Below are 16,393 nucleotides of genomic sequence, written 5' to 3'. Positions count from 1 at the left end.
CCAGCTGCAAATTGCCTGCAGTTGGGAGGAGACAGATGCCCTCTCCAGCTTGGCACCTGGCAACCCATCATGCACATTCTGACTTTGACCTCCTTTGAGTTCATATTCTGTGAGAAATCAATATTATCTGCAAGTCCAAAGGGCATTTATTCTTATCAGGAATGTAAGCCATTGGCATTAAATTTCCTCCACCTCCCCTTCCTGTGGTAGTGTTCCTGCCTACTACGCCCATTCTGAAGTACATAAAATTGATTCAAACAAGGCACATCTGTAGATTTTCACACATCCAGGTGCCTAGTCTGTGCTTCTGTCCCATAGAAAACTATTAATACTCCTTTAAAATCCAAGAAGATCACCAGTTGAAATTTAGCTTGGACCACTTAGCAATGTAGGAAGACCCTGTCTCAAAATTTAAAAAAATGACTGGGGATATAACTCAGAGTGAATGCCTTGAGTTCAACCCCCAGTGCTGAAAGAAAAAATCAAGATCACACAATTCCTTCTAATGGAGTCTTCACCAACCACTTCCGTTGCACAAATTCTGTCTGCTTTACACACATCTGTTACTTTGTTTACTGCATTCATCACCATTGGTGGTTTACAGCATCTTTCCATCACCAGGTTGAGAAACTGTCAAGGGAATAGTCTGGGGATCATTCATTCTTCTGTTCCTGGTCCCTAGTAGAGTATTTTACACAGAGAGAGCATCCAGACAATTTAGGTGAGTTGAACCAGGAGATTAATGGCCCTCTCCGTGAACTTTCCTGTAATCTTTGGGGAACACTTCATCTCCCTGGATTGTTAATACAACAAAAGGAACTACCTGTGACTCAGCCACCATTACTGAAAGTTCAAGATGACCTGCAAAACTGTGTGGAGAACAGGGCCTTTAATGGAGAACCATGACATGGATGAGATGGCGCTTATGATTACACTGAGTAGTATCAAATTATTCCACTCTTCAGGTAGCCCCTCAAAGGGGCCTGCCACAGACAGCATATTAGCCATATTCCGGATCAATGGCACAATCTCTCTGGATAACTCCATGTCCAAGATCAATGGATATGAGAGAGAAGAACAGCCTGAATTGCCAGGTGGATCCCAAACCCCTTAGCCACCTCAGCAGAAGTCACTAGAGGCAGGACATACCATGCAGGACTCCAAACAGATGATTCCGGCTATCAAGGGAGTGGACAACAGGAGCCAGAGCAGATGGCTTTTTGGTGAATGACTATTTGAATGGGTGAAGAGGAGACCTTGAAAGATGAGGAAGAGGACACTCGTAACAGCATTGACTGTCACCTGTGAGCCCCCACGGCACTTCTGACTGGAGAGGCCAGAGGACTGAGTGCTTGGAAATTACACAGGCTCCTTAACATCACTCTTACTCATGTCCCACGTCTTTTTGGGATGAGCAACTGAAGATTCCATGATCAAAAGGAAGACCTCAAAGTTCTTAAATCTCACCATAAATAGAAGACACCTAAGTTGAGCTTGTGCACATCTGTTTCTCTATATTGTTTCTGCCTGTCAGCCCTTCTTCAGAGACTGACACTCAGTCCTCATCTACTCCCCTCATCATTCTGCCTTGTCTCCAGAGCAACTTGACATGGGCCTGAATAGGTGGATATCCCGTGGGTAAAATGTATTGTCACAACCATCTCGCCTGCCTCCTTTACTTAGTTAGGAGCTAGTTGAGCAATTTGAAACTTTTACCATCATAGTGTGAAAGCTTTGCCCAGGAGGCTCCAGAAAAAATATTTTGGCAATTTCTTTCTACTGCACACATGCATGCTTATATTCACTAAGGACTCATCACACCTCGGTAAGGAGAGAGAGGGATGTAATTCAAGGGATCTCTCCCCTGTCTCTCTCCATCAAGAGAAGTTCACAGAATGCATTCAAACAGGAAAGATGATAATATCAGCCCAAAGCTGTGGACAATTTAATTGACTCCCTAAACCCAAGCCTTCCTCATTCTTTTTTGGAAAGTAAATCCCGGCAGAAACTCATAAATTTTGACTTTCCTCCAAAACACATATTTTCTAAGATCATGTTATACCTAGAGTTAATAAGAGCTTCCACCTCCCATTCTTAGCCCCGTTCAGTGTGCTTGAAATCTGTGTCAACAGGAAGAAAAAGGCTACTTAGTCATTGCTTGGGACTAAAATGTAGCCTGCACCATACTTGTACCAACGCAAAGTGTCTTGCTCTGCAATGGAGAGGTGAAACAAGGCAGGTTCTCTGAGCCATTTAGTGCATTCAAGTAACATCTCCTAACATAAAGAGGTTTACACATGAAATTATGTGGAACACGTGAGGAAGACAGACACCCTTGTCTGCCATTGACGCATTCATGCATTGAGGCACTCACCATGCAATTATTTTTGCACCCTTCACCCCCTCCGCCCTTCCCTATTTACACAGATTTCATTTCCATTTTTTTCTTTTCTCATAAGTTTTCCTTTCCCTTCTTTCCCCTTCCCCTCCCTTCACGCCTACCTCTTTGGACTTTTTTTCCTATTTCAAATTATCACTTATTCATTTTAATCATTTTAAACCTTATTTATATTTTCAGTTTCTCACACTAGAGAAACTATTCAGTATTTACACTTGTGTGTCCTATTTATTTCACTTAAGAGTATGGGCTCGATATGCATCCATTTAGCTATAAATGTCTCCAGTTTCTCGTTCTTTATGGCTGAGTAGTACTCCATTTTATTAAAAAAAAAAAAAAACCCATATCGTCATTATCCAGTTTAAAGTTGATGGGCACTTGGGCTGTTTCCAAGCTTTAGCTATTACAAACTGTGCCACTATAAACATGGGTGCACATATATCACTGTGGTATGATTCTTTTAATTCTTTTGGAAAGATACCCACCAGGGGAATAGCTGGCTTCAATGGGACCTCTAGTCCTAGTTCTTTGAGGTATCTCCATACTGATTTCCACAGTGGTTGCCCCAGTCTACACTCCCACCAGTAATAGACAAGGGTTCCTTTCTTCCCACACCCCCACCAGCATTTGCTATTGGTGGATTTCTTGATAGCAGCCATTCTTTGTGGGGTGAGGTGGAATCTCAGTGTTGTTTTCATCTGCATCTCTTGAATGACCAGGGATGTTGAACATTTTTTCATATATTTGTTTGCTGCTTTTTCTTCTTTGCCTGAGAAATGTCTGTTCATTTCAGATGCCCATTTTTAAATTGGGTCTTCAAATTTGGGGGGTCTGATTTTTTTCATTCTTTATATATTCTAGATAGTAGTCCTTTGCCTGAGGGACAGCTGCTAAAACATTTTTCCCACATTATAGGTTGTCTCTCAGCTCTGTTGGTGGTTTCTTTTGCAGTGCAGAGGCTTTTTAATAAGATGAGATCCCAGTTGTTAATTCTCTGTGCTAGTTCCCATGCTACTCAGGTTTTGTTCATAAAGTCTTTTCCTATGCCAAAGTTTTCAAGAGTTCTACATAATTAATTTTCCAAGAAGTTTAGTGTTTCTGTTTTAATATTTAGATCTTTAACCCACTTTGATCTTAGTTTAGTGCATGGTGATAGGTATGGGTCTAGTTTTAATCTTTAGCAGGTTGAAATCCAGTTTTTCCAACACCATTTGTTAAATAGGCTATCTTTCCTCCAATGATGGTGGTTGGCTCCTTTGTCAAGGATGAGGTGCCTGAGCATGTCTGGAGTTGCTTCTCCATCTTGTAATCTATTCCACTGATCCTCAGGTATGTTCTTTTGCCAGTACCATGCTGTTTTATCACAGTAGGTTTGCAGTATAGTTTCAATTTGGAGATTGTGATTCCCCCTGCCACATCTCTGTTGCTTAGAATTGCTTTTGCTACTCTAGGTCTCTTCTGGTTCCAAATTACCACGCAATTTTAAAGCTCTGCTCTGAGTACAGTGGATACAAAGATGACTAAGACCCAGATATTACTCTAGTTGAAAATACAGATAACAATAAGGTCAAGTAAAAGTAATCAGACAGGCATGATAAGTGTTTTATCAACACTGAAGAGCTGAGTTGCTTTCTTAGCATCCTTTACAATAGACCAAAGCTGAACCTCAAACAACATTTAGAGAAGCATAGGCTCACATATCTGGAAGAGTGGACAGGTTGCCTGGGGACCCAGTGATGGAAAGACTGCCATCAACTGACACATCTGATCATTTGTGTTGTGAGCCCAAGTGATACCTCTTCTAGGACCTCTGCCCTGACTTGGGAATTTTTGAGCATTAGATTCAAATTTCACAATTCACAACCTTGGCTATGCAACAAGAAAAAAATAAAAGCAAGATATTTGTCTAATTCAGCTTTCAAGCTCCCATTCTTCTCAGTGGGGCCAAACTTGTTCTACCCATTTGGGGACCCAGGTCATATCTAAGATTTGACAGTTGAAGAAAGACAGTAGCCAACTCTTCTGGGTCTCCTGGATGGAATAGTGAGAGGAATCTCAGATCTGGAGACATTCTTTCAGGATTGGAGAGGGTGGGTGTCTTATTCAATGCCATTGGATGTCAGCAGAGCTGAATGCCTGCTGTGTTCAGGACACGCATAAAGTATTAAATTTATAAGGGTCAGAATCTCAGCCCTCATGCAACTTGTATTTATTACTTCTAGACTTAATTGATAGATTCAGTACAGTATCTGGATACAAGAGACATATAAAGAATTGAAAAAAAATCAGACCCCTCAAATTCAAAGACCCAATTCAAATATGGGTATCTGAAATGAACAGAAATTTCTCAGACAAAGAAGTAAAACAGCAAATAAATATATGAAAAAATGTTCAACATCACTGGTCATTCCAGAGATGCAGATGAAAACAACGCTGAGATTCCACCTCACCCCACAAATAATGGCTGCTATTATGAAATCAACCAATAACAAATGCTGGCGGGGTTATGGGGAGAAAGGAACCCTTCTCCATTGTTGGTGGGAGTGCAGCCTGGTGCAACTACTGTTGAAATCAGTATGGAGATACTTCAAAGAACTAGGACTAGAGGTCCCATTTGACCCAGCTATTCCCCTGGTGGGTATCTTCCCCAAAGAATTAAAAGAATTATACCACAATGATATATGTGCACCCATGTTTATAGTGGCACAATTTGTAATAGCTAAATCTTGGAAATAGCCCAAGTGCCCATCATCTGGAAACTGGATAAAGATGTGGTTTTTGATATAAAATGGAGTTCTACTCAGCCATAAAGAATGAGAAACTAGAGACATTTATAGCTAAATGGATGCATATTGAGGCCATACTCTTAAGTGAAATAAATAGGACACACATGTGTATTCTTTACATGTTGTAGATAGTAGACCTTTGTCTGAGGTACAGCTGGTAAAAAATGTTTCCCACATTGTAGGTTGTCTCTTAGCTCTATTGGTGGTTTCTCTTGCAATGAAGAAGCTTTTTAATAAGATGAGATCCCAGCTGCTGATTCTTTGTGCTAGTTCCCATGCTACTGAGGTTTTTGTTCAGAGTTTTTTCCTATGCCAATATCTTAAAAAGTTCTCCTTAACTTATCTTCCAGCAAGTTTAGTGTTTCTGTCTTAATATTTAGATCTTTAATCCATTTTGATCTTTCTTTATAGTGCATGGTGATAGCTATGGATCTAGTTTTAATCTTTGGCAAGTTGAAATCCAGTTTTTCCAACACCATTTATTAAATAGTCTATCTTTCCTCCAATGATGTTGGTTGGCTCTTTTGTCAAAGATGAGGTGGCTGAGTATATCTAAAGTTGTTTCTGCATCTTCTACGCTATTCCACTGATCCTTGGGTCTGTTTCTTAGCCAGTACCATGCTCTTTTTATCACAGTAGCTTTGTAGTATTTTCAAGTTGGGGATTGTGATACCCCCAGCCATTTGTCAAAATCCACAGAATGTTGTAATCTGTGGTTGAACCCTACTGTAAGGTATGGAGTTTGGGCTATAATGTGGTGCCAACGAAGGTTTATCAACCATGGCACCATTGTACCACTGTGGTGGCGATGGTGGAAAGTTTGGGAATGTGTGTGCATGTAGAGGCAGGAGAATATGGAAATTCTCTATACTTTCCCCTCAGTTGTAGTATGAACTGAAAACCACTCAAGTAATGAAGTCTCTTCCAACAATTAAAGTATTTAAAAAGAAGAAAGAACAGAGCAGGACATATTAAAGGGCCTGAAGTTGGGAAATCTGAGACAATTTTAAACAATAAATGATGATAAAAAGAAAACATTAGTACTATATAAGATCACACAAATATACATAATCAAACATATGAAAAATAAATGTGTAAGAATGGAACATTCTTCTTAAATTAGACGCTGGATTGCAATTGTAGAAAACTGATGGAACTTGGAATTCATCATTTTGCAATTGTTATACTACTAGTGGTCACAACAAGATCCATGGGTCAAAGAGAAGGGGAAGAGCAAGGAGGAAGAGAATAAGAAATGAAAATGATTGAGGCAAAAAAAAAATGGGGTCCCCAAGTTATGTGGCTATTTTATTTCCTTAGGCTCTACTAGTTTCTTATTGCTAGGAGACCCTGTGGGAAGAGACCAAATCTGCAATCTCATTAAAAAAAAAATCCCTACTCTTGACCACACCCAGTGCCAAGGAGATGAGCCCCCTCCCCAGTGCAGAGGAGGTGAGCCGCGCAGGTGCCAGCAGCACACACCCCTTCTACCCTCCTTTGAAATGAGAAGACACATAATAAAGTACCAAAACCAGACTTCCAGATCCCCTAAGCAATCCCAAAGGGAAATGAGATAGAACAATCAGATACTCAGCCATCTGGACCCCCGAACTGGCAACAAAAGAGAATAATAATAAATTCCTAATAAATTCACTGAGAAATTAGGAAATTACTACCATTTAAATTAGCCTCAAGGAAAATTAAATGCTTAGGAATTAACTAAGGGAGTGAAAGACAACAATGAAAACTATACTACTCTGAAAAAGGTCATCAAAGAGGACATCAGAAAATGAAGATATCCTCTGTACCTGGATGTATAGGACCAATGTAGACAAAATGACCATATTTAGAAATCTGACATACAGATTTAATACAGTCCCAATCAAAATACCAACATTCCTCTCACAACTAGAGAAAAATACTAAAATTCATATGGAATCAGAAGACACTCATCAACGAAATTCCGCACATAAATATTTTACCTCCACCCACTTTCAACTGTGACCAAATAGTATCTTGCAAGAAATTAAATGACCTTTCAATTTCCCCAACAGGGCCTGTGCTTTCTCTAATATATTCTCATCTCTCCTTGGGACTATTTTCCTTGCCCAGGTAAACCTGTATCTCTGCTGTCTGATACAGTATTCTGCCTATACACCACTTGGAATTTCATGAGTGATATTTTTTAACCTAATACTTGATAGAAAACTATTGTATTTTGATAATTCATTACAAAAATAGATACTAACGTATTTCATTAATTAACTTTACATTATTATCCATTAAAAAGTATAGTGCTATGGTTTGGAATTGGCTTATGGTCAAAAGGGTCACGAGTTGGAAGCTTGGCATCCAAGGTGGTGATATGAAGTGGCATGACATTAAAGGAATGCAGTATAGTGAGTAATCATCTCTGGCCCTGTCCCATATTCAGGGATCTTATCTTGCAAAGTGATCTCCCTCCCTTCACGGGTGCTTCCACCATGAAGCTACCTGTCATGTTGTCATGCATCTGGGGGCCCTGACAGGGCCCATGACCCTGTCATGCAGCTGGTGGAATGTTTGGACTTTCATCCTTCAGAACACTGGGCTAAAGAAAGTTCTTTTCTTTCACTCCCCACGGTGACTGTAAATTGCATGAATTGCAAATATGTACTAATAAATGAAATTAAAATATTTTAAATTCTTTTCTTTATAAAGCACACAACCTCATGTATTTTATAACATAATAACCAGAAAAGAATTTACACAGAAATTGATGCCTAGGAATGAGGTAATACCTATAATTACACCTGAAAAAAAAATAGAAGTAATTTTGGAATTAGAGAGTGACCAAAGTTTGGGAGAGTTTGGAATCAGCAAGATCAGGCCACACATTGAACTGTGGAAAAAATGAAGAGACAACTAAAACAGTGTTTTGAGAGGAAGTGGTCAAAGGAGACCAGAACCTAAGCTCCCACTCCCAACCTGTCACCGGTTCACTGAATCACCAGAAGACATTTTCACTCATAAGTTCCTGGTGGGCCCTTACAACAACATGTTCTTACTTTTCAGATACCAGGCTACTATGATGTTAGATAAAGAGAAATCTGAAGTTGTAGATTTTAAAGACAGGAAATGAATGCAACACTGATAACAAGAACAAACATCCAGCTAGAAAATGTTGCAAATGGAATAAAGTCACTGATGATGTGAGTCCCGAGTCAAGTTAGCCTCTGTGCCTCCATCTTTTAGTAAAATCTCCATCCATGCATGGCACTGACCTCTGCCTGAACCCCCAGGTTGTTCATCAAGATAAATGTTGTTGTCGACGTAAAGTGTTCCGAGAGAAACTGCAAAATGTACTGTTCCCATGAAAGCTGTTCTGCTTCTGTAACTGCGCTTGGCACCCCCGCCCTCACTGCTTACCCTGCTAGCTCCTGAAAGAGCCAACTTCCAGGTTCTGAAACTGCTTAAAAACTGCTGCTAGAAGAGGTCTGGGGTCCTTTTCTAGGGTTGCATCCTTGAGATTGGACCCCAGCTGGCAAAATAAAAGATTGGCATTCAATCTTTTGACTCACTGTCCATTTGTTGGCACAACAATGAGAACAAGTGTTTCATGTTTTCTGACAAAACTGTCTTGCTGGCATAATCCTGGTTGAACATTAATCAACGACCCCAGATGACCACATAAACCTTCGGGAGTTCAGATTATACTTAAGTCTCCATTAAATAGGATGAAAATAGGAATTTGTCTCACCCTAGGAACACACTATAAGGGACAATACTAGTTCCTGCCAATTAAAATCAAGATTCCTCTGAAAATTTCCCTCAGAAAATATACATCAAAGGAGAACCTAAAGGGCCGGCATGTGTGGGCCATCTGTGATGACACACACCTTGTGTTTTTGACAGCACTCACCCCATGGCATAATGCTTGCTGATTATTAAACAACAACTTGAATTGACCCCATGAAACTTAGAAAGTTCATACTATAATTGGCCTACTCTACACAGGTTAAGAAAGATAACCCCAGTGACAGACTATCAAAGACATCTCTTTTCCTAAAAGACAGTTAACTGCATACTCAGAAATTATATTTGCCAAAGAAGTTGGCTTGTGGAAATTTATTGAAACATAATTAGTTCACAAACATTAAAATATCCAGAGAATTTTAATCAATAAAACCTAATGCTGGTGAAATTACTTTAGAAAAAACAAAGCTACAATTTTTCATATGCTGCACAAAAAAGAAGCAGGAGTTGCTGTGTACTACATTAGATAATAATAAAATGGGCCAGGTGGTAGCCATGCATACTCTGGTTTTTTTGGACAGTGACTTGAAAACATATGGAAATACAAAATTTTTAGTAATAATAAATGCAGAGAAGGCTCTGAAATCCAATATTATTGAAATTTTGGCAACCCATTTTTCATTTTTAAGAGTATATAAAGGCAAAAGTTTAAAATTAAAACATACGTGTAATAGAACGGGAACATAATGTATGTAGATGTAATTTCACATCAATAACGTAACAAGGTAGTACAGAGCTACCTACAAAGGAGTAGAGATTTTCTATGCACCTAAGGTTAAATTGAGTTCAGTTTACAATACATTTTTTTTCTTAAATTCTTTTATTGGTACATTGTAGGTATACAACACAATTACATTTCTCATTGGGAACTTGTACTTTAAATGATGCATCTTGGTTTGTATTTTTTGCCCATTCCTAGCCCTCCTTTCACGCCCTCCACCCTTCCCTATTTACAAAGCCTTTATTTCCATTTCGCATCATTTTTCCTTTCCCTTCTTTCCTTTCCCCTGCCCCTCCCACTACCCCTACCCCTTTGGACCTTTTCTTCCTATTTTGCATTATCAATTATTCATTCTAATCATTGGTACATTTTAGGTATACAATACAATGACATTCATCATTGGAAATTTACACCTTTACATAGTCTCTCTTGGTTCTTATTTTTCACCCTTGCACAGCCCTCCCTTGAACTCCTCCATTCTTCCCTATTTGCAAAGATTTTGTTCCTATTTTTCCATTTTCTCAAATTAATCCCATTCCCTTCTATCCTTTCCCCTAGCCCTCCCACTTCCTTCCCCTTTGCCCCTTTTCTTCCTATTTCACATTACCTATTATACATTTTAGTCCTCATATTCACTTTCAGTTTCTCACACCAGAGAAACTATTCGGTATTTATACATGTGTGTCCTATTTATTTCACTTAAGAGTATCACCTCAAGGTGCATCCACTTAGCTATAAATGTCTCTAATTTCTCATTTTTTATGGCTGAGTAGTACTCCATTTTATTTTTTAAAAACCACATTTTCTTTATCCAGTCTCTAGTTGATGGGCATTTGGGCTGTTTCCAAGTTTTAGCTATTACAAACTGTGCTGCTATGAACATGGGCAAACATATATCACTGTGGTATGATTCTTTTAATTCTTTGGGGAAGATCCCCAGCAGTGGAATAGTGGGGTCAAATGGGACTTCCAGTCCTAGTTCTTTAAGGTATCTCCATACTGATTTCCACAGTGCTTGCACCAGTCTACACTCCCACCAGCAGTGGAGCAGGGTTCCTCTTTCCCCAAAGCCCTGCCAGCATTTGTTATTGCTTGATTTCATGATACCAGCCATTCTTTCTGGAGTAAGGTGGAATCTCAGGGTTGTTTTCATTTGAATCTCTCAAATGATCAGTGATGCGGAACATTTTTTCATGTATTTATTTGCTATTTCTACTTCTTTGTCTGAGAAACGTCTATTCCTTTCAGATGCCCATTTTTGGATTGGGTCTTTAAATTTGGGAGGTCTGATCTTTTTAAGTTCTTTATAGATTCCAGATAGTAGACCTTTGTCTGAGGAAGAGCAGGTGAAGATTTTTTCCCACATTGTGGGTTGTCTCTTCACACTGCTGGTGGTTTCTCTTGCTGTGCAGAAGCTTTTTAACAAGAAGGGATCCCACTTGTTGATTGTTTGTGCTAGTTCACGGGCAACGGAGGTTTTGTTCATAAAATCTTTTCCTACACCAATGTCTTCAAGAGTTCTACATAACCTCTGTTCCAACTGGTTCAGAGTTTCTATTTTAATATTTGGATCTTTAATCTATTTCGATTTTAGTTTAGTGCATGGTGAGAGATACAGGTGTAGTTTTAATCTTTGGCAAGTTGAAGCCCAATTTATCCAGCACCATTTATTAAAGAGGCTATCTTTTCTCCAGTGAGGATGTTTGGCTCCTTTATCGAAGATGAGATGGCTGGGTGTGTCTGGCATTGTTTCTGCATCTTCTAATCTGTTCCACTGGTCCTCAGGTCTGTTTCTTTGCCAGTACCATGCTGTTTTTATCACAGTAGCTTTGTAGTATTAGTTGCAGGTTGGGGATTGTGATACCCCCTGCCATGTCTCTGTTACCTAAAACTGCTTTTGCTCTTCTGGGTCTCTTGTTCCAAATGAATTTTTGGATTGTTTTCTCAAGGTCTATGAAGTATGCTGCTGGGATCTCAATTGGAATTGCATTGAATCTATATAGCAGTATTGGAAGTATGGCCATTTTCACTATATTAGTCCTTCCTACCCAGGAGCAGGGGATGTCTGTCCATTTTCTGATATCACCTTCAATCTCTCTTTTCAGAGTGCTACAGTTTTCAGAGAAGAGGTCTTTGATTTCTTTCATTAGGTTGATTCCTAGGTCTTTCATTTTTTGGATGCTATTGTGAAAGGAATTATTTGCCCTATTTCTCTCTCAGTGAGTCTGTCATTGGTGTAGAGGAAAGCTATTGATTTTTGTGTGTTGACCTTGTAACCAGCTACTTGACTAAATTTGGTTATTAAGCCTAGAAGACTTTTGGTGGAGTTCTTGGGGTCTTCTATATACAGTATCATGTCATCTGCAAATAACGACAATTTGACTTCTTCATTTCCTATCTTTATTCCTTTTATTTCTTTCTCTTGTTTCATTGCCAAGGCTAATGATTCCAAAACTATATTGAACAAGAGTGGTGACAGTGGACATCCTTGTCTTGTTCCTGATTTTAGTGTGAAGGATTTCAGTTTTTGACCATTTAGTATGATACTGGCTGTTGGTTTTCATACATGGCTTTTATCAGTTTGAGGTAGAGACCATCTATTCCAATTTTTTGTAGGGTTTTTATCATAAATGCATGTTGGATTTTGTCAAATGCTTTTTCTGAGTCTATGGAGATAATCATATGGTTTTTGTCCTTTGCTCTTTTGATATAGTGTATTACACTGATTGATTTGCATATGTTGAACCATCCCTGCATCCCTGGGATGAATCCCACTTGATCAGGGTGTATGATCTTCTTGATGATCTTCTGCATTCTATTTGCCAGTATCTTATTAAGGAATTTTGCATCTATGTTCATTAGTGAGATTGGCCTATAGTTCTCCTTTTCGGTTGGGTCTTTCTCTGCTTTGGGAATCAAGGTGATGCTTGCTTCCAGGAATGAATTTGGGAGTATTGCTTCCCTTTCAATTTCATTGAAGAGTTTAAACAGTAGTGGCAGTAGTTCCTCTCTAAATGTCTTGTAGAATTCAGCAGTGAAGCCATCAGGGCCTGGCCTTTTCTTAGTTGATAAATTTTTAATTACATTTTTCAATTTCATTGGTTGACATTGGCTTGTTTAGAATTTTTAGGTCTTCGTCGTTCAACTTTGGTAATTCATATGTACCTAGAAATCTGTCCATTACTTCTGTGTTTTCCATCTTATTGGCATATAGGTTCTAGAAGTAGATATTGAGGATCCTCTGGATTTCTGCTGGGTCTGTTGTAATTTCACCCTTTTCATTCCTAACTGCATGGATGTGTGCCTTTACTTTCCTTTTTCTGATAAGATTGGCCAAGGGTTTGTCAATTTTGTTGATTCTTTCGAAGAACCAACTCATGGCTTCATTGATTTTTTGTATCATTCTCTTAGTCTCCATTGCATTGATTTCTCCTCTGATCTTTATAATTTCCTCCCTTGTATGAGATCTGGGGTTGTCCTGCTCTTCTTTTTCTAGAGGCTTGAGGTTCAGCGTCAGGTTGTTTAATTGAGCTCATTCTGTTTTCCTAATAGCCGTATTCACTGCTATGAATTTCCCTCGTAAGACTGCTTTCATTGTGTCCCATAGATTCTGATATGTTGTATTGTCATTGTCATTTAATTGAAGGAACTGTCTGATTTCTTCTTTAATTGCCTCCGTGACTCATTGGTTATTCAGAAGGTTGTTGTTCAATTTCCATGTGCTTATGAAATTTTTCGAGTTTCTTTTGCTATGGATCTCCAATTTCATCGCAGTATGGTCTGATAATATACAGGGGATAACTTCAATTCCTTTGCACTTACTTAAACATGTTCTATGTGTCAGTATGTGGTCTATTTTGGAGAATGACCCATGTGCAGCTGAGAAGAACGTGTATTCTGATTTTGTGGGGTGGAAGACTGTAAACATCTGTTAAGTTCATTTGTTCAAGAGTTTGATTGAGTTCTAGTATTTTATTACTTATTTTTTGTCTAGTTGATCTATATATTTGTGACAGTGGGATGTTGAAGTCCCCCACTACAATTATATTAGTGCATATATGACTTTTCATGTCCCTTCGTATTTGTTTTATATAGTTGGGTGCACTAGTGTTTGGTGCATAGATATTTATGATTGTCATCTCTTTCTCTTGGATTGTTCCCTTTACAAGGATGTATTGTCCTTCTTCATCTCTCTTAATTAGTGTTGGTTTGAAATCTACTTTATCTGCAAAGAGGATAGCTACTCCTGCTTTTGGGGGGGGGTGGGTTCTGTCGCATGGAGTATTGTTTTCCACCCTTTAACTTTCAGTCTGTGGGTTTACTTTTGAATTAAGTGTGTTTCCTGTGTGCAGCATATTGTTGGATTTTGCTTCTTGACCCATTCTGCAGTCTATTTCTTTTGATTGTTGAATTGAGACCATTAACGTTGATGGTTATAACTAAAAGATATTGACTTGTCATTGCCATGACTTTTTCTTTTTGTTTGGTTCTCCCCCTTTACATTTAATTGCTTGTTGTGCCAGATGGGTTCATTCTGCTTTGCTTCCTGAGGTTGTGATCCTCAATGTCTGTTCCTAGGATATTATGTAAAATTTTTTAGAGTGCTGGTTTGGTAATCACGAGGTTCCTAAGGTGCTCTTTGTCATGAAAGTATCTTATTTCCCCATCAATTTTGAAAGATAGTTTTGCAGGGTACATCAATCTGGGTTGGAGGCTGTTTTCTTTTAGGGCTTGGAATATGTCACTCCAAGCTCTTCTTGCCTTGAGGGTTTGTGTTGAGAAGTCTGGTGTGATTCCAATGGGCTTATCTTTGTATGTGATTTGTTTCTTTTCTCTAACTGCTTGCAGAACTTTGTTCTTCTGTTGTTTCTGGAATCTTAACAGTTATATGCCTATGTGTAGATGTTTTTTGATCGAGGCTATTTGGAGTCCTATATGCCTCACTTATCTGTATGTCAAGTTCTTTTCCCCTGCTTGGGACGTTTTCTGCTATTACTTCTGCAAAGAGTTTTTTCATGTCATCTGCACTCTCTCCTGTTTCTTCATTGACTCCAATCAGTCTTATGTTTTTCTTCTTTGCATTGTCTAGCAGCTGCTGGATTGATTTCTCATGTTCCCTTATAATTTTGAAGCAATTTTTCTTTTCCTGGTCATTAATTGCAATCTTATCTTCTATATCTGAAATTTTGTCCTCACATTGGCTCATTCTGCTGTGTAGACTTTCAATGGAGTTTTTCATCTCCTGGAAATCTATTAGCATCTGTTTTAAGGATTCCATTTGTTTCCTATGTTGGGATTCCATCATGTTCTTCAGCTCCTCTCTAGATTTATTAATCATGTCTTGCACTAGGAGCACAATCTCTCCTATTATCTGAGAAATTATTTCTGATTTCATTTTTTCTAGAGCCCCTTTTGTTGCCAGTTCAGTGGGTCCAGGTGGTTGAGTATCAGAGTGTTCCATCTCATTTCCCTTGTCAAGTTGTTGCTAAAGCCCCTCTTAATGTCATTACACACATGCCCCCTGCCCAGCAGGCTATTGCAGGTTGAGTAGGGTAGTAACAGGAATTCACTACTCATATTTTTGTTTTGTTTTGTTTATCAAGTTCTGCTTCTAAATTCTATCCTCTTGAAGGAGCCTGTAATAGTTTTATAGGGAACATAACAAACATCACAACTTAAAACAACCTACATGTATGCCTTGGATGGTCTTCTGCTCTGGGTCTCACATGGCTGCAATCAAGGTATAGGTGAGGCTGGGTTTCACCTGAGGTTTAGGGACCACTTCAGAGCTCATGTGGCTTATGAAAGGATTCTATTTTGGAGCCATGTAACTCCTGGCAGAATCCTTCTTCAATGTACTCTTCCTGTAGGAACAGGGGCAGTAGGTAGGGAAAAAAACAAGCTGGCTTTTTGAAAGAATAAACAAAATACATAAACCTTTAGCAAACCTGACCAAGAGAACGTAAAAAAGGCCTCAATGGAATTAGAAATATAAAAGGTAGCCAGGTGTGGTGGCACACACCTGTAATCCCAGCAGTCAGGAGGCTGAGGCAAGATGATTGCCATGAGTTAAAGGCCAGCCAGTGCTACATATTGAGTTCAAGGCTAGCCTGGAATACATAGCAACACCCTATCGCAAAAACAAAAAAAGAAAGAAAGAAAACAAAAAGAAATGAGAAAGGTCAAATCACAATAGACACCACTGAAATCCAGAAGATAATAACTATTGCATAAGAACTGTATTCCAACAAAATTGGAAAATTTTGAAGAAATGGACAGATTTCTAAACTCATACAAATTACCAAAGCTAACCGAAGAAGACAAAAATATTGAACAACCCAGTAACAAGCAATGAAATGGAAAGAGTAATAAAGAATTCCCAGGGATTTAGCTCAGTGGTTCGGGTGCCTGCCGCGTAAGCACAAGGTCCCGAGTTCAGTCCCCGGTACAAAAAGAAAGAGTAATAAAGAATTTACCAACTTTTAAAAAGCCCAGGACTGATGAATTCACTGCTGAATTCTACAAAACCTTTCAGCAAGCTCTTCAAAGAAAATGAGAGGGGAAGTTCTTCCAAATTCATTTATAGAAGCCAGTCTCACACTGATTCCAAAACTAGATAAAGACCCACCTAAAACAGAAAATAATAAACCAATCTCCCCAATAAATGTAGATGCAAAAATCCTCAACAAGATA

At 38.8% G+C, this 16,393-nt stretch overlaps 1 protein-coding gene across 1 annotated transcript in view; it reads right to left on the bottom strand.

Annotated features, from left to right (window-relative positions):
• Positions 1–119: 119 nt before the first annotated feature.
• The window catches only part of Zscan25 (zinc finger and SCAN domain containing 25), a 51,961-nt gene continuing 35,687 nt past the window's right edge, over positions 120–16,393 (bottom strand). The window contains exon 9 of the mRNA XM_087195896.1: positions 120–15,564. The gene's annotated coding sequence lies outside the window, so the exon portion shown is untranslated. The remainder of the gene's footprint in view (positions 15,565–16,393) is intronic.

Source organism: Heterocephalus glaber, unplaced genomic scaffold (assembly GCF_053883595.1).
Source record: "Heterocephalus glaber isolate CG9 unplaced genomic scaffold, H.glaber_assembly_v1.0 deba00001610, whole genome shotgun sequence".
Taxonomy (NCBI): Eukaryota; Metazoa; Chordata; class Mammalia; order Rodentia; family Bathyergidae; genus Heterocephalus; species Heterocephalus glaber.
The sequence above is the reverse complement of the archived record's forward strand: the minus strand, read 5'-3'. Positions and strand labels throughout refer to the sequence as shown.